Raw genomic sequence first — 21,036 nt, 5'->3', positions numbered from 1 at the left:
ACTGCTCACCGCACGACAGGCCAATGAATAGAGAGACGAGATGTCCGGCCGAGGAACAGTGACTGTTCGGGAAGCCAGCAGACTGAGAAGATGGTGGACTAGTGTCCCAGAGAATCACCTCACCTGAGTTAGAACTCAGACTTCTTTCATACCAAAAAGGAGGGGTGGGGGCAGCTGACTGTCGTAAACTGTTGGTGCCAGAATCCTTTTTTCCTGCACCTGTTCATGTAGATCTGGTCACAGTGTTCTTATAAGCCTCCAACAAGAGTGAGCTATCACATATATTTCAGGCTGTGGGCAACATACTTTAACAGAGGTGCACAGCCAGCATGACCATGCACAGGCACCAGAGTCAGAGTGTCAGAGCTGAAGGAACAGGCCGATATGGAGTTAGGTGTGTTCTTTCCTGTTACAGAAGGACAGACAGACATAGCTATTCAGACTTTATATTTTATCATGCGTCACTAGTCATCTGTTGATCTCTAAATGTTTTGTTCATTTCATCTGGGTTATCAAATTTATTGGTAAAAATTTAAAATTATTTCAGAAGATTCTTTTTAATGTTTATAAGAATCTGTAATTTTGACCTTTCTTTCATTTTTAATATTGATTGTTTCTTCTTAGTCATTCTTTTTTTTTTTTTTTTAAACGCTAGGTGGATTATTTGTTCAAGAACTCATCTTGCAGGCATTAAAGCAAGCATGGGCTTTGACTCTGGGAGCCCAGATTCACAGACTTAGGAGGACAAAAGTGAACTGTGCTCCATGTACACAGACACAAACTAAAGGCTTGTGGTTAATCACGTTGTAGTTTTAAGTTTCTACAGCCTTGCCTCCAGAAGTCACAGTTCCTTTAAGTCCTTCTGGATGCCTCAGAGGGTATCTACACTATTCTTGAGTTGATCAACCTTTTTATCCTTCAGCTTCTGGTTGGTAAAACTGGTTAACTCCTGAGCATTCAAAATACATGGAAGGCTCAGGAAGACTTCATTCTCAATGCCATACCTGCCCTTCACCATTGTTGACACTGGGTGATTCCTGGATAAATTTTTCAACATGGATTCAGTAAGATCAGCCACACTTAATTGAGTAGCCCAATTGGAATATCCTTTTAGCTTGATGAATTCATAGGCACTCTCAACTACCATCTTATGCACTTCCTTCCAGTTTTCACTATTATTGTCTATTCCCATTTCTGGATTCACTTCCTGGAGAGAAACACCTGCCACATTCACTCCACTCCACACAGCCACGCTTGAGTCGCCATGTTCTCCCAAAATCCATCTGTGGCAGCTGCTGAGATGAATGCCAAGTTTTTCAGCCATCAGTTCGGTTCAGTCACTCAGTTGTGTCCAACTCTTGGCAACCCCATGGACTGGAGCACGCCAGACTTCCCTGTCCATCACCAACTCCTGGAGCTTACTCAAACTCATGTCCATCAAGTCAGTGATACCATCCAACCATCTCATCCTCTGTCATCCGCTTCTCCTCCCGCCTTCAATCCTACCCAGCATCAGGGTCTTTTCCAATGAGTCAGCTCTTCGCATCAGGTGGCCAAAGTATTGGAGTTTCAGCTTCAGCATCAGTCCTTCCAATGAATATTCAGGGCTGATTTCCTTTAGGATGGACTGATTGGATCTCCTTGCAGCCCAAGGGACTCTCAAGAGTCTTCTCCAACTCCACAGTTCAAAAGCATCAATTCTTTGGCACTCAGCTTCCTTTATAGCCCAGCTCTCACATCCATACACGACTACCGGAAAAACCACAGCTTTGACTAGACAGACCTTTGTTGGCAAACTAATATCTCTGCTTTTTAGTATGCTGTCTAGGTTGGCAATCCACTCCAGTACTATTGCCTGGAAAATCCCATGGACAGAGGAGCCTGGTAGTCTACAGTCCATGGGGTCGCAAAGAGTTGGACATAACTGAGTGACTTCACTTCACTAGGTTGGTCATAGCTTTTCTTCCAAGGAGGAAGTATCTTTTAATTTTCAGCCATAAGACAGCGAAATACAGCAGAATCCAGATTACATCCACTTGCGATCACACAGTGCTTGGGTAATCCACTTGGTTTCCAAGTAATGTATGTGAGAATGTCTGCTGGGTTGGAAACCACCATGATGATGCAGTTGGGATTGTACTTCACAATCTGAGCAGTGATGAGCTTGAAGACATTAATGTTCTTTTGCACCAGATTCAGGTGCCTCTCCCCCTCTTACTAGTGAACTCTTGCACTTACCACCACGATCTTGGAATTGGCAGTGACAGAGTAATCTTTGTCTGCCACGATTTTTGGTGTCTGAAGGAATAAACTCTTGTGCTGCAGGTCCATCATTTCTCCTTTGGGTTTATCTTCCAAAACATCCACAAGAACAAACTCATCAGTCAGAGACTTTCCCAGAATGCTGATGGTACATGCCATACTGACTTGTCCAGTACCCTCTGCAGTGATCTTATTGTTTGGAACCATTCCCTCTTCTTCTGCATCTGGTGCAATCAGTTTTTCCATAAGAGTTGCCATTGTGCCCAGGGGAGAGAAAGTTCTCCAGACAGTGGTAAGGGCAGCACAAAGAAGACAAAGCAGAGTGCGTCTCCTCTCTTCTTAGTCATTCTTAATAGAGGTTTATCAATATTATTGATCTTTTTGGATAAGTAGTGTTTGGTTTCATTGATTTTTTTTCCCCCCTCTGTTGTTTTCTATTTCATTGATCTCTCGATCTTACTTCTATTATTTCTTTTCCACTTATTTTGGGTTAATTTGAATATTTTTTCCCCTAGCTTCCTAAGTTGGGGTCTTAAATAACTGACACAAATTCAATTTGTTGTTCTTCTATTGCCTTTTAGTTAAAATTTAAAAAAAATTTATGTGTGATTTCTTCTTTTACCTGTGGATTATGTAGAATTAAATTGTATAATTAGCATGGACTTAGGATTCTTTTTCCCTCTTTCCTTCCCTCCTTTTGGAATGTTATTGATTTCTAATTTAGTTCTGTTGTGATCAAAGAGTACCCAGTGAGATTTCAATCTGTTGAGATCTGAGACTTGGTTCTTGTCTCAGCATGTGATTTATCTTGTGAATGTTCCATGTAATGAACTTTTATTTTGCAGTTATTAGTTGTACTGTTTTATAGTTGTCAGTTTCTTTGGGGTCGTTGATATTATCATTCAGATCTTCTCTGCCTCATTTATTTATTTTAGTTTTGACTATGCTGGGTCTCTTTTGCTGCGTGCCGACTTTTCTCTAGTTGCACAGAGTGGGTGCTACTTTCTAGTTGTGGTATGTGGGCTTCTCATGGCGGTGACTTCTCTTGTTGTGGAGCAAGGCCCTAGAACATGGTGAGCTTGCTTCGCAGCTTGTGGGATCTTCCCGGACCAGGGGTCAAACTCCTGTTGCCTGGATTGGCAGGTGGATTCTTAACCACCAGGGAAGTCCATTCTTTTATCTAGTTGTGTTGTCAGTTACTGACAGATGTATTAAAGTCTTTCACTATGATCGTGAATTTGGTTATTTCCCCTTTGTCTCTGTTAGTTTTGCTTCATGTGTGTGGGAACTGTATCACTAGGTGCATGAACATTTCTAATACTGACCTTGCTCCATGTACTAAGCCTGTTCCCCTTTTGGTACAATCCTTTTTGTGCCTAGTGATACCCTTTGTCTTAAATTCAGTTTTGTCCGAAATTCATACAGTGCTCTAGCTTTCTTATGCCTCTTGTCTGCATGTAGTGTGTCTTCTTCCAGCTTCTTACTTTGAACCCTTTTGTTTGTTTGTTTAAAGTACCTCTTCTGTGTACTTTAGCTTTCTAGTTGTTTCTTGCTTTTTTATCCCATCTGGCAAGCTCTACTTTTTGTTTGGAGTATTTAGTCCATTTTAACAGTGCAGATGATTCTCAGGTGATATGAAACTTGAGCCACTTACTTTTTTATAGCAGAACTAGTGTCATTGGAGAATCACAGAAGTAGTTAATATATTATTACTTTTATGGCCACACGATGTTACTTTTGATTCAGTGGTGAACTTGCAAAATAGTTAGGTACAGGGTTCTTTGTTTGCTCATTACCATTAATATGTATTTCTTATCTTTTTACTTCTTACTTAAAAAAGTTTTGTACTGATATAAAGGAAGAATATGTAATAAACATGTTGGCCTCGCTTACTACAAGAGGGTATTCTTAGTAACTATGGGCATACTTCTTAAGGTATGTCAGCAAAAATACATTTTTGTTGTTGTTCAGTCACTTAGTTGTGTCCTGCTCTTTGCGACCCCCATGGGCTGCAATATGCCAGGCTGCCCTGTCCATCACCAACTCCTGAAGTTTACTCAAACTCATGTCCTTTGAGTCTGTGATGCCATCCAACCATCTCATCCTCTGTCACCCTCTTCTCCTCTTGCCTTTAATCTTTCCCAGCATCAGGGTCTTTTCCAGTGAGTCAGCTCTTCACATCAGGTCAGCCAAAGTATTGGAGTTTCAGCTTTAGCATCAGTCCTTCCAAAGAGTATTTCAGGGTTGATTTCCTTTAGGATTGACTGATTTGATCTCCTTGCTGTCCAAGGGACTCTCTTAATAGTCTTCTCCAGCACCACAGTTCGAAGGCATCAATTCTTCATTGCTCATAATATGTTTTATTATGTTTTACTATTTTATTTTAAATTGTGAATGCCTAAAAATGCAGAATTGTTTTATTTATAAACTTACATAGCATGTTAAATAATATGTTAAAATATGACAAAGCAATGATGCTCTCTCTGAAAGATGGAGATAGAAATGTTTCTATGTGTTTCTCTTTAAGGAGTTTTCTTTTAATTAAAATATTTTTTTAATTATTTTTTTATTTTGGCTGTGCGTGTCTTCCTTGCTGCACAGTCTTTTCTCTGGTCGTGGTGAGCAGGGACTACTGTAGTCGAGGTGTATGGCCTTCTCACTGTGGTAGCTCGTCCGTTGCAGGTATGGGCTCCACAGCAGTGGTGCAGCAGTTGCGGTGCACAGCCTCAGCCGCTCCACCGCATGTGGGGTCTTCCAGGAACAGGCATCAAACCTGTGTCTGTTACACTGGCAGGTGGATTCTTCACCACTGAGCCAGCAGGAAAGCCTTATATGCAGTTTTATTTAGGCTTATCTGTACACATTTAGCTTATATGTAACTCTTAAACATAATTGCTGTGTAACGTTTAAATGGCCCGTAGTATTCTAATGAGATTAATTCAGCCATCTTTAAATGCTTACATTTATTTGATCTCTTATTAATACAGAAATAGACCTTTATATTTACGCTTGGAAGCTATAGCAGAGCCCCATAGTTTGAGAGTAAGTTTTCCTGGAAGATACCATTCTGACTTATTTATACTAAATTGATATTGGATTTTATTCTTTGAGCTCAGATATCTTTCCCATTTCCTGATAAAATTCAGATTCTTTGACTTCTCTTTCTCAGAAACTTATTTGCATGCTTATGTTTACTTTCACTAACACTAAACATATATATGTTCACTATATATAAGTAAAATTTATAATCATGCAGCAAAGATTTCACCTTTGCCTGGACAGTTTTATTCCCTGAAATATGGATGGCTGTTAGACATTTGCATTAAGCTTTTTACATATTCACGAGAGTATGTATGTGTTTGTTTACTTATTTATGCATACCCACATCTCCTTCAACAGAGGATTAAAGGCTTCCAATCGCTTAATAGTTAGTTTTTATCTCTGATCTATAAATATCACTATTTGTTAACCATTGAGTATTAATCATTTTTGTTTTCTGAGCTATATAACCCAATGCCTGGTACATGGTGGAGATAGACACTAAATATTTGTTGAATGATGGAATAAGTAAATCAGGTTCAGGTCCAAACCACATCACCCGGAGCTTGGTGGTGTAAAGTTGGCACAGCAGAGCAAGCCTACACTCAGAATCATTTTCATGTTCCTCTCTTTCATTTTAAAAACTTAAAGTCTGTAGAACTTCTCTCAGAGATCTTCTGTTTGTTCTTTATAAGTGGACTTCACTGAAGCGCTTGGCCCTGAATCAGCTTTGCAGTGCTCCGGACTTAAATGGATGTTGAGTATTACCCAGCTCCCACATAATGCGCTGCCCAAAGGCCCTTTCATTATCATTTGTCTGGTGTCTCAGACAGTCAAGAATCCGCCTGCAGTGCGGGAGACCTGTGTTGTATCCCTGAGTTGGGAAGATCTCCTGGAAAAGAGAATGGCCACCCACTCCAGTATCCTTTCTTGGAGAATCCCCATGGACAGAGGGGCCTGGTAGGCTACAGTCCATGAGGTTGCAGAGAGTCCAAAAGACATGACTGAGTGACTAAGCACACAAATTATATGATCAGGATTCTCCTAAATTGATTCCACACTCACACCCTTTACTTAAATTCTCCTCTTTTTATTATTCTCCATTCGGATTAGTCACCATTACTTGGTTGGAGGGTGGTAGTTTTGTTCTGTCAGGATTTTGGGTGAAAAGAGTATAAGTTGATATGCTAGATGCTTTCTTTTTATGGATATCCAATAATTTTATCCGATTATTTCCAATAATTTTTAAGAACACCTTATGTAAATCAGTTTTGACAAGCACCTTTGCTAGTGTTTTATTTATGTCATAGCAGGATATTGGAATCTTCCTCATGTTGTTAATGATAGTAGAAATAAAGATGCAGAAAAAGACCATGTAATTGAAGTTTTCTCATATAATCAAGATCTTTTCAACTGATTATCAGCATTTGTTGTTCATTCACTATATTGTGTCTGACTCTGTGACCCCATGGACTACAGCATGCCCGGCTTCCCTGTACTCCACTATCTCCTGGAGTTTGTTAGAATTCATGTCCATTGAGTTGTGATATTAGCTAGCCATCTCATCCTCTGTCCATGGTGTAGTTTTTATATACGTGTATGTGTATAACCATTTTTGTTCATAACCATTTTATTTCTCCTGTGGTCAGCTCTGTCTGTATGTCTTTTAAAATGTGGCATGTACACTAAAGCAATACTTGCCAGATTTGATCAGCATGTGGTGACAAGAAGTTCTCTTCAGTTACCCTGAAAGCTTGCCTTGGTGCAGTAAGCTTTTATGAAAGTGTACACATCATGTGCTTTTTTCCCTTGTGTTTTGTCTTTGTCTTATTTCATTTTTCTGTGGCTAAATGCCTTTGCTAAGCCATTCTCTCCCCCGCTCAGCTTTTTGACTGAATTTTCAACCAGACATCGAACCTTAAGTTTATCACTGTTACTCTCATTTTACTAGGTATCAGCTATTGGTCAGCTGCCTGATGTCATTAATAACAACAATATTAATAAGCTGTAATAAAATTAAAATGTACTTGTTGGTTAAGTGCTTATATGTTAGGTGAAAATTTAAGTGCTTCTTATGAATGATTTCATTTGATCTTTATAACAATTCTGTGAGAGAAGTTAACACCTGCAGTTTATTAAGCACACTGCCGTATGCACGTTTTAAACTTTATGTGTCGGACTAGGAGGATAGTCAGACTCGAGCCCAGTGCCTCGTGGCAGTTGTCCTGAGAATCTGCACTTTGGGGGACTCGCTGTTCAGCCAATTGAAAACCCTTCCTGCTGCCACCTGACTGCATGTATCCCTCTGTCCTCCCAGGGTCTCAGCAAACTAAAGCTTTTACTTTGGTTTGGCCAAAGTTAGAAAGTTCCTTTGCTAATTTAAAAAAATTTCTGTCTCATAAGATTTTTTTTTCTGTGCTAAATACTGATAAAATGTTTTGAGGCTTCTGTGGTGGTTTGAAAAATGTCTACTATAACATCAGTCAGTTGGAATTTTAGCACCTGTGAACCTGTATGAAGCATTAATATCAATATGGTAAGTATTTAGCAAGTCAGGATAAAAGCCCTTAGCCCTTTTACACTGAAGAAGAGGCTTTAATACAATCATTCACTCATTTATTTATTCAGCAATAAATGTGATGGAGTCCTTGCTCTTTGCAAAGCCCTTATGGGAGAGCATTTGATGAGCGTTGAAATCTAAGTAAGAGTTTAATATTAGAACAAAGTAGGCCCATGAGTTTTAAAAGGGCTCATATATTAACATAACTTCTGAAAGGTAGAATGTTAAGATTTATAGTGTTTGTACTAGTATGTGTGTTTCTTAATACTAGTTTGAAATATATTTCAGAATAATTTTTTTTTCCCCTCAGCTCTCCTAGATAAATTTTTTTACCCCAAAGTCTGAAGGTCAGTGTAGTTGTTTCTTGTGGCTGCTCTGGCGAATTGAGTACCGTAAACTTCGGAACTTAAAGCAACAGATTTCTCACAGTTCTGGAGCCCAGAAGTTCAAAATCAGGGTATGAGTTAGGCCATGCTTCCCTCCAGCTCCTCGGGAGAATCATTCTGTGCCTCCTCCAGCACCGAGTGGCTTCGAGCTCTGTGGGGCTGGTGGTCACTCTTTCTCTTGCCTTCACTTGGCCATCTTCTCTGTGTATCTAGGTCTTCTCTGTCCCATGTTTTTCCACGGCCCGTCTTTTTGTAAGGATGCTGGTCATTGGATATTGGGCCCACCTGAATAATCTAGAATTGTCTTCTCATCTTAAAATCCTTAACTTCATCACAGTCTTGTCTGTAAAGACCTTTTTCTTAAATAGGGTTGCAGTCGCATGTTGCCAGGGTTTGATGTGGAGGTCTTCTGGTGGTTGTTTTTCAGCCCCCAACAGCTGGGTTTTACTATTGTATACAGTGTTACTAAAAGAAATTGTAGTACTTATTTTTAATTTTCTGTAATAGTTTATTTCCTTCCCCTTTCTATCAGTTATAATTTACTTAGATTTAAGTGTGAACGTTATCATCTTGAGAATGTAAAAATATTATAGTAGTGACTGTGATATTTCTGTAAAATCCTAGGATATTTGATTTATAAAATACTGTCATATTTGTATTGGCATAACGTACCATGTATTTGGCTTTCTTTGTACAAAGAATATATTTATTTAGATGAGAGAATTATCATCTATGGTTGTAGATTATCATAGATTATCTATAGAATCTATAGATAACCATAGATTATCATCTATGGTTAACCATGTTAACTGACTTATTCTGACCTGTCAGGTTGCTGAATATTTCTTCCTTGGCTCTACCGTAGATGGTCCCAGCCTGCCCCTCAGGGGCTGCTGGGGGCAAGGTCTTATGCTGCTGGTAGATCTGGTCTCCGGTGGCCTGGGGTCAGCCCTGGCTACCTTTGAAGCTGTTGCTTTCTAAAGTCTCTGCTGTCTCTTCCATCTCCTGTCCTTCAGCTCTGCCCTGGCCAGCTGTCTTCTCGAGGAGACAGACATTTCCCCATAGCCAGTCACTCGCAGAGCTTCTTACATCACTACACCGCCTGCCCACCCTTGCCTGTCTCGCCGCCCTGCCTTTGGTTAGCTTACTCCTTGACCATAGAATGGGTTGGGTGTGTATTCCAGCTTGTGTGTGTGTGTGTGTGTGTGTGTACACGCACACGTGCTCAGTCATGTTCAACTTTTTTGGCTCCCTGGATTGTAGCTCTGCCAGGCTCCTCTTTCCATGTGATTTCCCATGCAAGAATACTGGAATGAATTGCCATTCCTTTCTGCAGGAGATCTTTCTGACCCAGGGATCAAACCTTGGTCTTGGTCTCCTGCACTGTTAGGTGGGTTCTTTACCACTGCGCCACCTGGGAAGCCAGAAGTGTTCCAGCCTACTCCAGTATTTTGGAATACTGGTTCTTCAAGGATTTGGGGGAGGGATGGCTCTAAATTTTTCTCCCCTTTCCACTCCTTCCCCCAACCATGTCACTAGTGAGATACTCGTTTTCATGTGATCTCCAGTCTGACTTCACTGATGCCTCTGAGTTACCATGCTGGCGGCCATCACACAGAATTTTTTGGGACTGTTACGAGTTTGAGGTCTTTGGTTTGTGTCGTATTTGCCAAGTTTGGTAGTCTTCCACAGTCAGGCTCTCTTCTGCTGCTGCTGTGTTTTGAAATCATACAGTCTTTTTCCTTTGTTCTTTCAGACCTGTTGTTAGACTGAGAAATCCAGAATGGTGAGGAGGCTAAGCCTCTCAGGCTCAGGGCGAGGCTTCTTGGTTCTGCAGGGCTGTAGCTGGAGGCACTACTGGGGTTGCCCAAAGCCTTATTTCTTGCTTATTTCTTAGTCACTCACTTTGTTCTTGGCTGAGGTTTCTAGATAAAAGAGCAGTCACTCAGAAGCCTTCCCACCTCTGTAGTCTTGCATGCTTTGCTGTGTGCCTCTTTGATTTTCTTTGTTCCATTACTTTATCATTGCAGCCAGAAAGAATAATGCACTATTGTTTACACAGCCTTAAAATTACTCGTCAAAAATCATCAAGGTTAAGGTTACTGAGCCCTGAGGAGGAGAAGCAGTCATTTCTGCACTTAAATTCTTCTGAGTAGGAATTTAGGCAATTTTTGTAAATGGTTTCTCTTAATACTGATGCCATTGATCTTGAGGTTGTTTTTGTTTATTTATTTTAAAGAAATTTAATTGCTTGTAGGAATCTGGTTATAATTGACCTGTGTCTAACCTTTCATGTGCACTTCCTAGTTCACTTGAGCATTTAGGAATGGGTTCCCTAATGTCTGCATAAGGGAATAGAGCTATGTTTTTCTGTCACCCTCTAGGTTAGAGCTTCCCTTGCCATTTTTCTGTTTTCAAGGTTGTGAAGATTCTAGGAGTAAGTGAAAAAATTTCCACTGTGGCCCTGAGCAGTTTCTGCCTGCGATATGAGATAGGTCTTTCTAAGCTGACAAATAATAACGATTCCTGACTCTGCCAGGAGTTTTTCTCTCTGTGGCTGGAGTTACACTCCTCATTTTTTATCATTAAGGTGGGTCTTCTCATCGGTGGATTTGTGTGCTGAATTCTGAGGAGCTGGCCTCCCTTTCCATGCACTGGACTGGTGGCTTTGATCCACCACAGCCCAGCATCCTTTATGTCCTGGGCTGGAACTCACACAGAAAGCAGGAGGAAAGGTTTTGTTTCTGGGAAGTGAGGTTATATACTGTGAGCTCTGTAGATAATTATGCAGAACTTCATTTAAAGACCCGTGGCGTGAAGTAGTCCAGCTTTTGCAGAGACCTGAAAGTTAAGACGTTAACCTTAAATCCCTGAGGTGTAAGTGAAGCATCTGCAGTAGCTGGTCAGTGTTTGGCCCAGGCAATTTGGCGTAGTTCAGTGGCTATGTTGTTTGTTTACTTTTTCTAAATGAGTGTATTAATATTTCCATTTATTCATTTTTCAATAGAATATCCTTTAGAATTTTACCTTTCAAAAACATCTGTGGAACTTCCCTGATGGTCCAGTGGTAAAGAATTCGCCTGCCAGTGCAGGGGACGCAAGTTCGATCTCTGGTTGGGGAAGATCCCACATGCCGCAGGGCAGCTAAGCCTGTGTGCCACAATTACGGGAGCCCACACGCTAAGAGCCCATGCTCCACAAGAGAAACCACTGCAATAAGAAACCTGAGTGCTGCAACTAGAGAAAGTCTGCATGCAGCAACAAAGACCCAGCCTAGCCAAAAACAAATGAAAATTAAAAACAAAATCTATAAAGAGAAAGATTAAAAACTGAAGGGTTCCGAAAAATGACCCAGTTCAGCCCCTTTGTTACAGAGGAAGTCCAGGGGCCACTCTGCTGCTCAGAGCAGAGTCCACCAGGCCCTTCTGCCCAGGCTGCTACTTCCCCCCAGGACAGCCTGGCACCTCACTCCTGAGAGCCCCCCAGGCCATCAGGTTCTCCGTTGTTTCCCTTCTCATCCCCATCTTCCGTCCTGTCTTCTCTGTACTGTAGGATGAGCTCACCCCTATGGTGCTCTAAGGCATACTTACTCTCCTAGCACCAGGGCAATTTCCCGTGACACTCGTCGCATCCCATCCCTTCTCAGTCAGCTTTCCTAAATGGAACATTTCCTCCTTCTGGAATCAGGCTCTGTGATGACCACATATCTTATTTCATCCTAAACAGGCATGAATTCTATGTTCTTCCTTTCTACAGCTAAGAAAACTGAGGTTTAGAAAAATATTTTGCTTCTTATCACACAGCTAGTGGCAGGACAAGTGTTTGAATCTAAGACAGAGCTGGGAGCTTTCTCTCATTTAGATCTCACCTCTGCGGAACCCCCAAACCTGCATCTTTGGTGCCAGCATCTTCTCAGATTCTCCTGTCTAGGTGTTTATGTTTGTAAAGACAATGTCAGATTAGATGCTAAAAACAGACAAATAGTCAGAAATGGCTAAGACTTGGTTTGTTCTATATTTTAAAAATAGTTTACTGAGCTCAGCTGATGTGCCAGCATTTGGTGTTTGCTTTCTAATCACCTTGTGGTTGAGATCCCTGTTCTGTGGGTTTAGAATATCTTCAAAAGCACTGTAGCCGGGAGATTGTGACCTGTTTTCTAGATACATATGTGAGAGCTGCGAATGAGAAATGATACAGTGTTGTACTAGCCATGGGAAATTGTTATAAGTGAATTATTGCCTAGACGTAATAACTGCCTTTTATTACCTCCTCCTAGAATAGTGGTTTTAATTTGACTGTTGCTCTTTATTAAGTATAGGCATGCTCAGTCCCTCAGTGGTGTCCAACTCTCTGTGACCCCATGGACTGTAGCCTTCCAGGCTCCTCTGTCCATGGGATTTTCCTGGCAAGAATACTGGAGTGGGTTGCCATTTCCTCCTCCAGGGGATCTTCCCAACCCAGGGATCAAACCCGTGGCTTCTGCATGGCTGGCGAATTCTTTACTGCTAAGCCACCAGGGAAGCCCTAAGTATAGGCAAGGTTAATCATATTGTGTATACTGTTGATCTTTAAAATCTGCTTTGTGGAATCATCTTGCTCTTTGAACAGAACAAATAGCACCCTAGTCACTGACACTCTTCTGTTTTTATTATACATTTATTTCATTATTTTGTTTATATGTGTGTTTTCTCTACTCTGAGCTACTCCTGACTAGCCACCCCAGTGTAAGAAAAGACCTTGTGCTTGCCCCATCCCTGCAGCTGGAGGAGTCCCTGAGCTCACTGTTCCCGCAGCAGTGAGCAGATCGCCGATCCTGACGTGCTCCAGTAGAGGGGTCGGGGGCAGGGACTGAGTCTTAGGAGTCCTGGACACTGGGCTAATGTGGAATCCTTGCTCTGCTGCTTCGTAGGGAGGTGGCCCCAAGCACAAGGCTGAACCTCTTGGTTTTGTTTCCTCATATGTAGCACTCTTGCCTCAAAAGAGTGATGTGAAATGATGAAGTTATATACTGAGTAAGTTCTTAGCACCTCTGGAGAAGGGAATGGCAACCCACTCCAGTATTCTTGCCTGGACAGAGGAGCCTGGCAGGCTGCAGTCCATGGGGTCTCAAAGAGTTGAGCACAAATGAGCAACTGAACCCACACACAGATGTACAAGTTCCTAGCACAGGCAACACTCAAGAAATTTTGGTCTCCCCCTCTCCTTTGTGACCTCAGGAGCTGACATAATTTCTAGAACATTGTACTTATTCAGAATGTGTTAGAGAGGAGAAGTTATTCCAGCAAATATGTATTTCTTTCTGAAAATTAACTGAATCTTTCCTTCAGCCCTTACTCTCAGCAGTTAAATTCTGTGTCTTTACCTTTATCTCTCAAATGTGTGCCCATAAGAGTATTTAGAGAAATTTATCCTCTCCAGTGCTTAAGTAACATCATTAGGAGTGACAGTGGCCAAACAAAAATAAGCATTGTGCTTTCAATCTTAACTCTAGTTTTTGAATGTATGTGTGTATCATGTTTTGAGCTTTGTACTAGGTCACTGGGCTTTATTTTCTTGGGCTCCAAAATCACTGTGGATGATGACTGCAGCCATGAAATTAAAAGATGCTTGCTCCTAGGAAGTAAAACTATGACCAATCTAGACACCATATTAAAAAGCAGAGACATTGTTTTGCCAACAAAGATTCGTCTAGTCAAAGCTATGGTTTTTCCAGTAGTCATGTATGGATGTGAGAGTTGGACCATAAAGAAAGCTGAGCACCAAAGAATTGATGCTTTTGAACTGTGTTGAAGGGGAAGACTCTTGAGAGTCCCTTGGACTGCAAGGAGATCAAACCAGTCAATCCTAAAGGAAATCAATCCTGAATGTTCATTGGAAGGACTGATACTGAAGCTCCAATACTTTGGCTACCTGATCCAAAGAACTGACTCATTAGAAAAGACCCTGATGCTGGGAAAGATTGAAGGTGGGAGAAGGGGATGACAGAGTGTGAGATGGTTGGATGTCATCACCAATTCAATGGACATGAGTTTGAGCAAGCTCCAGGAGTTGGTGATGGACAGGGAGGCCTGGAGTGCTGCAGTCCATGGAGTCGCAAAGAGTTGGACATGACTGAGTGACTGGACTGAACTGAACTGAACAAAGTCATTGGTGATAGAGGAATGAATGAAAATATATAGGCATTTGTGAATTATATATTGTGAGAGGACGTTTTCAGTTGTCAGATTTCAGACAGCTTTCTCATGTCAGTGAGGAATAATTCGAATGTGTAAAACTACATGAGTAATTTTAAGATCGTTTCCAAATTCCACTTTTTTCCCCCTTTCTAAGTTATTTTGGCAATTTCTTATAAATAAACAGTGTGTTTTGCAGAGCAAAAGTCTTTGAAATCGAATATTATCCCTAATGGACTGCAATTATTTAATATTTAGCATGAATGCAATCTAACCTCAGATAGGCTTTTTCTGCAGTTATTATAATGGCTGTAATTGCAGAAGAATACTTTGGCATAGCAGTAGCTGCCAGCTGCAATGCCATTTGATCTAAAAAGGTCACAGTAAAAGGGACATTTAAATTAAGTTATAAATTACAGTTGAAGAACAATATTTTGATGTGTGAGACCAGGGATGACAGAGCAGGAGATGTAATTCATGGGTTCATTATAGAACAGAGGTGCCTGACAGCTGAGCCGTGCCAAGGGGAGAATTTATTTGCAGCATCACGCAGACAGAAAATGGCAGCTCAGATGAGAAGCTGTAGTAGAAACTCGAAACCTTGTGGTAATACGCAGAGTTTATGCTAATCAGACTGCCCCAGATCCAGCGATGTTTAATGATTGCTGTAATATAAATGAGATGTTCGGACATGTGCACATTTTCAATCTTATTTAAATTAAGACCTCATCCTTGCTCTATAAAATAACACAGTTTATAACCAGGCATTAAGGTTGATTCTCTCACCTCCCTGTCCAATGTACAGATTTGCTGAAATTTCGTAATTGTTTAGGCAGGAGAGTTAAAGCTTGAAACAAGAATTCTGTCCATGGCAGCTTTGAGGAAGGATATAATTTAGTGTTTATAGCGATCCATGAGAAGTTCAATCATGAGTTAATTAAACAGTAGGCAGTCATTAAGTATTATTTATTCTTTCGAGAAGCTTGCCAGTAAAGCACTTATATATATTAAATTATAGAAAGTAATAAGCAGGGAATGATTTGTCAGGCTGAGTGAGAGGAGCAGGTTTAACTTGGGCAATTACGCAGAAATGTGTTTTTCTTCTTGTGGCCTGACCCTTCCTTCCTACTAATCACAGAGAGGTCAGGGGCTGTCACAGGACACTCGAGGCTGTGTAGTCCCCAGCACCGTGTGCACCTTGAACCTGCAAGTGTTTAAGAAGCTTGCATAATAGCCGTGCCCCTGAACTGTTACTCCCCATGATGGTACCGCTGGACAGTTCATAGCCATTTGGCCTTTTGGGGTATCTTGTCACATGGTGTCTCATTTATTGCTTTTCATGGTCCTTTGACACAGCGAGGGGCTGATGTTGTTAGTCCCACTTGACACAGATGAGAACCTCAACTCAGCCGGTTTGTGATGAAGCTTTAAGGCATCTGTCTCCCTGCTCAGACTTGATGCCGTGCTCACACTCATGAGGCTGCAGAGGCCTTGACTGTGGGAGCAGTTGTGCAGGCGGGCTCCTGAGCACCTGGAATCTTTTGAGTTGTTCAGAGCATTTCATGCAGCAGCCAGCTGTGTGCAGTTACAGAGGGCACCGTGTCCCTGGTGTTGTGTCATTCGGTGTTGCCATTCAATTTGTTAAGCAGAACCAAACTAGGGGTTTGCTACTGGAAGCTGCTATTGTTTTTAGCGCTTTCACACCCCCGGTCCACTCTGCTACTGTGCTTGGGCCATCTTAGCCATCTTTGGTGGCACTTTATGTGACATTTAGAGTTGCTCAGGAGCTCTTGTTGAATGAATGGAAGGACAACAGAGAATGTAATGACAGCAGCCTCCCGGTGGGGCTGGGGTGTCCCTTGGGTCTCAGGGCAGCAGAAGGCATGGCCAAGGAGAGTGGACAGCTGGTCGGGGAAGAGCCACCTGGACTCTGACAGTGAACAAACCAGAATTGAAGGGAAGAGCTCAAGCTGAGCAATCTGTGGAGCAAATTCTGGGAACCAGCTGACAGACTGCTGGGAAACAGCAAAGCAAAGAGAATTCCACGATGGGGTGACTTAGAGGCTAGTGCGTTGGTGAAAAATCACCATTTTGTTATCAGATCTCCCAGATACTGACCTGTGGTTTAGGGAAAGATGACTTTTATTGCTACTTGTGCCTAAGTGCAGACCTGCAGTTCAGTGATGTGGAAGCGGCAGATTTACAAGTGCATGCTTCCCTGATCATCGGATTAAAACACACACACATATGCATACAGACATGTGCACATGCACAGCCTGTGATGACGAATTTGAAAACAGTGGTTTTTGTGGAATGACTTCCTGCTCTACTGCCTGGCGGGTCATGGTGACAGCGTCAAATCTAGGTTCTTCTCTCTACGGAAGCTTGTGAAGATTAGAAGCTGACTGGATAAGAATGCTCTGTCTTGGTGCCTACTTTTTGCACTGATGTTGACCCAGTAGCTCCAAGATGGTACATTTCTCTGTACATTAAAATTGCTTTAATCCCAGATTTTCCCAGTATGTCTTGGCTGCAAATGGACAGAAAGGTCTCCTTACCTTGCTTTCATTGCTCTTCTGAGACTACAGAGTGAAGCTGTTTGAGCGTCTTCACTGCGGTTTCTTTGAGCAGTCTTCTCTAGGGTAATGCGAGAAAATCTTATTTACAGTGAAGAACCTTTTACCTTAGCTATATTGGGCACTGAATTTCCCATACTGATGTACCTGTGTGGTCGTGATCAGGTTTTTCATATTTGGAACCCACCTATTTTTCACAGGTTGAGATTGTTCCAGTTCCTCAGAGCTTGACAAAGTATTGGGAATATTTTCAAAAACAATCTTTAAAGATTTGAGATAGCCAGTATTTTGGTAAACTTACAAACTCTTAATTTACATGAGGAATACAGTTGAAACAACTAGTTAAGCTCTAGCTCAAACATTATTTTGGCTCCAGTCTGAAGAAAAACAAATCTTCTATTCCCTCAGAAAACAAACCCTTTTTAAGAAGTGCTTTTTTGTGCCTGATAGAGTATATTAAGCAAAGAAGGTGGAACCCAGCAACCCAGCCTTTTAGGACCCTAGGGTATAGGTGTGACTTTAGGTGAATGTGTCACATGAGAACAGTTCTTTAATCTGCTTCTCAGCCCAGCATTTCCGACACCCATTTCCTGTGCTTCTCCTGGCTCTGTCTTTCCCTTCACCCAGGAGAGCGTCTGGCACCGTTTAGCACTCAGTACATGTTTGCAGAAGGAGTGAAGGATGTCCTGAACTTCCAGTAATTTTCCCAAAGTGCTTGATAGATATTCAAAGAAACAATGTGGGCTGAAACAACTGTTAATATGTTAAAAAGTCCATCTTTAGTAAATATAACTGAAGTGTTTCTTTAAAAATGTAATGCTCTCAGAACTTCCTCAGACTCAATTGCTATAAAGTGGGAATAACTGTTTGCAACGTTAAGAAGGGGCTTGTTGAGAAAGGTCCCTTTGGGTTCTCTGGGAAGAGGGCATGCCAGAACAGAACCTTGTACTGGCCTTCATGAATTCTTGATGACAGCACCGTCACTCCCGACTCCATGCCTTCAATCAGTATTGGTCACTGTTGTTAAATAGTGCCACACTCTTACTTTTCAGGCGTGTTTTTGGCAGAGATGGAGGAGGTGGACACTCTGGATACTTGTTGGGTCCATGGAATGGAAAGGTCAGGAATAGGACTGTTTTTAGAAGACAGGCTGACAGTGGATCCCATGAGCGGAGGCAATTACCTGTTATTCAGCTTACCACATATATCACAGCAGCTTTGTCAGGGGAAAGTGTGATCTGAACAAAGGAATCACAGATGTGAGGATGTGTTTGAGGGAAAACTCTCTATTAAAGCACCTCATGAGAAATTTGACTGGGGACTCCATGCAAGCAGGAGCACCCTCCTTGAAAAACCAAACAACCCTGAGTGCAGCAGGTCCCTCAGAACATTTCTTCCAGCTCATTTAAAGCTCTTCTTGGTTCACCAAGAGGCAGGAATGTCATAGGGATTAATGACTTAACTTCATTCACTTGTTCACTTTTGGAATGGGCCCTGTGTTCTTATGAGTAATTTCCTGTTATCAGCCATGTAAGATTTAATTTTTTTTCTGTGTACTGTACCAGAGTTTTAATCAAATTTCATTAATTATTAACATGAATAATTATGTGAAACATAAGTGGTTTTGTTTATAGTTTAACAATTTTTTTTCTGTCTCTGGAAAGGCTACTCTCTAATCTAGAAAATTAATGAAAATTGGATAGAGACTACTTCCTTCATTTTTTTCTCCTTCCTTCTAAAAATAAATAGCTAACACTCATTTAGCATACTATGTGCCAGGTACTTATAAGCAATTTTACATGTAGTTTCTAATGTTATCCTCACAATAGCCCTGAAAGGCAGATGCTATTATTATATGCATTTTTAAAAAATGATAAAATTGAGGCCCAAAGAGGATAAGTAACTTGTCCATGGCCACACACCTAGTAAGTGGTAGAGCTAGAATTCCACTCCAGATAATCTGGCTCCAAAGTCCATAGTTTTTCATCACTTTCTGTATAATTACCCCATTTACTGTAATTACCTCTTATAAAATATTGTTAATTTGCCATGAGCTTTTTATTAAGAATTCATGATTTGATCAACTTGAATTGATTTCAGAGTATCACTAACATGTTGTTGTTCAGTCGCTAAGTCATGTCTGACTTTTTGTGACCCCATGAAATGCAGCATGCCAGGCTTCCTTTTCCTTTACTGTCTCCTGGAGTTTGCTCAAACTCATGTCCATTGAGTTAGTGATGCTATCTAACTATCTCATCCTCTGCTGCCCCCTTCTCCTCCTGCCTTCAATCTTTCCCAGCATCAGGGTCTTTTCCATTGAGTTGGCTCTTCACATTAGGTGGCCAGAGTATTGGAGCTTCAGCCTCAGTCCTTCCAATGAATGAATATTCAGGGTTGATTTCCTTTAGGATTGACTGGTTTGGTAAAAAATTAAATAGCCATGCAGTTTTTCCCTTTATTCAGTTCTGATCCTTGCTGTTAAGCTCTCATTATAAATCCTAATTATATTCTACTGCTACTGCTGCTAAGTCGCTTCAGTCATGTCCGACTCTGTGCGACCCCATAGACGGCAGACCACTAGGCTCCTCTGTCCCTGGGGTTCTCCAGGCAAGAACAGTGGAGTAGGTTGCCATTTCCTTCTCCAATGCATGAAAGTGAAAAGTGAAAGTGAAGTCGCTCAGTCGTGTCCGACTCTTAGCGACCCCATGGACTGGAGCCTACCAGGCTCCTCCATCCATGGGGTTTTCCAGGCAAGAGTACTGGAGTGGGGTGCCATTGCCTTCTCTGAATTATATTATAGAACTTGGCAAATATCTGCTTGTTCTGGATCTTAGGCAAAGTATGAAAATCTAACTATTTTTATTTTATATATTTCTCAAAGGAGGCCAGTTGAACAGTTTTCAAACATTTGCAAATTCTAATATTTTAGTATAGTATTTCATTTATTTAGTATAATATTTATAGTATACTATTTTTTAAATCCTCTAACAATGAACATCATAAAAATACATAAGGTCATATCTAGCATCCATATTTTTTGTGTACACTCACCCATATCCACACCTAACCACCACCAAAAAAAGATTCAGCATTAATCATTGAAGTAGGTGTTTTTGGTTTTTTTAAGGTAGTTGTCTTAGTAATTAATTTCTAGTCTGGACATCTGTGGGTAGTCTGGACTTGGAGTAAGTTGGGATCCTCTAAAATGTGAGACTAACTTGGGAAATTTTGATTTTTAATAACTTTTTGTTTTGCTGAATGAGCAATGAAAATGGACATTTAACTTCCAGTAGCAGTCAAATAGTTATAGGAGAGATTTGCTATATCCAAAATTTTTATTTATTTGTTCTTCCATTCATCCATCCAAACAAATAAACAAACTGACTTACTAGTAAAGTTCGCACCTTATTTGTACTGAGGATTTGCAAATGCTGGTGAATTTTTCAAATAAGGGATTGAAGCACTTGTAGAAAGATCAGCATGTCCCCTGCAGGCTGGTGTTGTGTTCACTGCTGTGTCCCCAGGGTTTGGGGTGTGGCCTGCACGATAATAGATACTCAGCTAACATCAGATTGAATGAACCTGAAGACACTGAGGTGGAGATTTAGGTTGAGTCTATCGAGGGACAGTAAGTAGTTGAAGGCCTTTATTTATTAACTCAACAAGTATCTCTGTGTATCACCTTTTGCTATGGATGGTGTTAGTTCCTGGAGGTATAGGTCTCAGCTAGAACAAATGCTCCTATCAGAGTAGACTTTGGAAAGAAAGGGCAGTTCCCGGTGAGAAATCTGGAGAGACAGCCGTAGTTTGGGAAGGTCGATATGAGCAGGAGGATCATTCTCTCTGCTTCTTCTCTTCATTGTCCACAGGTGGAGACTCAGGAACCAGAGGTGGACATGGTCATAGGAGCCAAGGCAGGCGTATCTTTGCAAGATGGAGAGGGATCGGGGTGCCAGGCATTGCCCAGGGTTAGAAAGGATATGGAGTATAAAAACATTCTGTGTTTCCCTGGTGGTCCAGTGGTTAAGAATCTGCCTGCC

The 21,036-nt window shown here is 41.3% G+C and overlaps 1 protein-coding gene and 1 pseudogene across 5 annotated transcripts in view; one reads left to right on the top strand and one right to left on the bottom strand.

Annotated features, from left to right (window-relative positions):
- The window catches only part of RERE (arginine-glutamic acid dipeptide repeats), a 412,205-nt gene that overhangs the window by 300,507 nt on the left and 90,662 nt on the right, over positions 1-21,036 (top strand). The window lies entirely within an intron of this gene.
- Positions 821-2,554, bottom strand: LOC102399000 (annotated as a pseudogene).

This window comes from Bubalus bubalis, chromosome 5 (assembly GCF_019923935.1).
Source record: "Bubalus bubalis isolate 160015118507 breed Murrah chromosome 5, NDDB_SH_1, whole genome shotgun sequence".
Lineage (NCBI taxonomy): Eukaryota > Metazoa > Chordata > Mammalia > Artiodactyla > Bovidae > Bubalus > Bubalus bubalis.
This window is presented reverse-complemented; position numbering and strand designations above follow the sequence as displayed.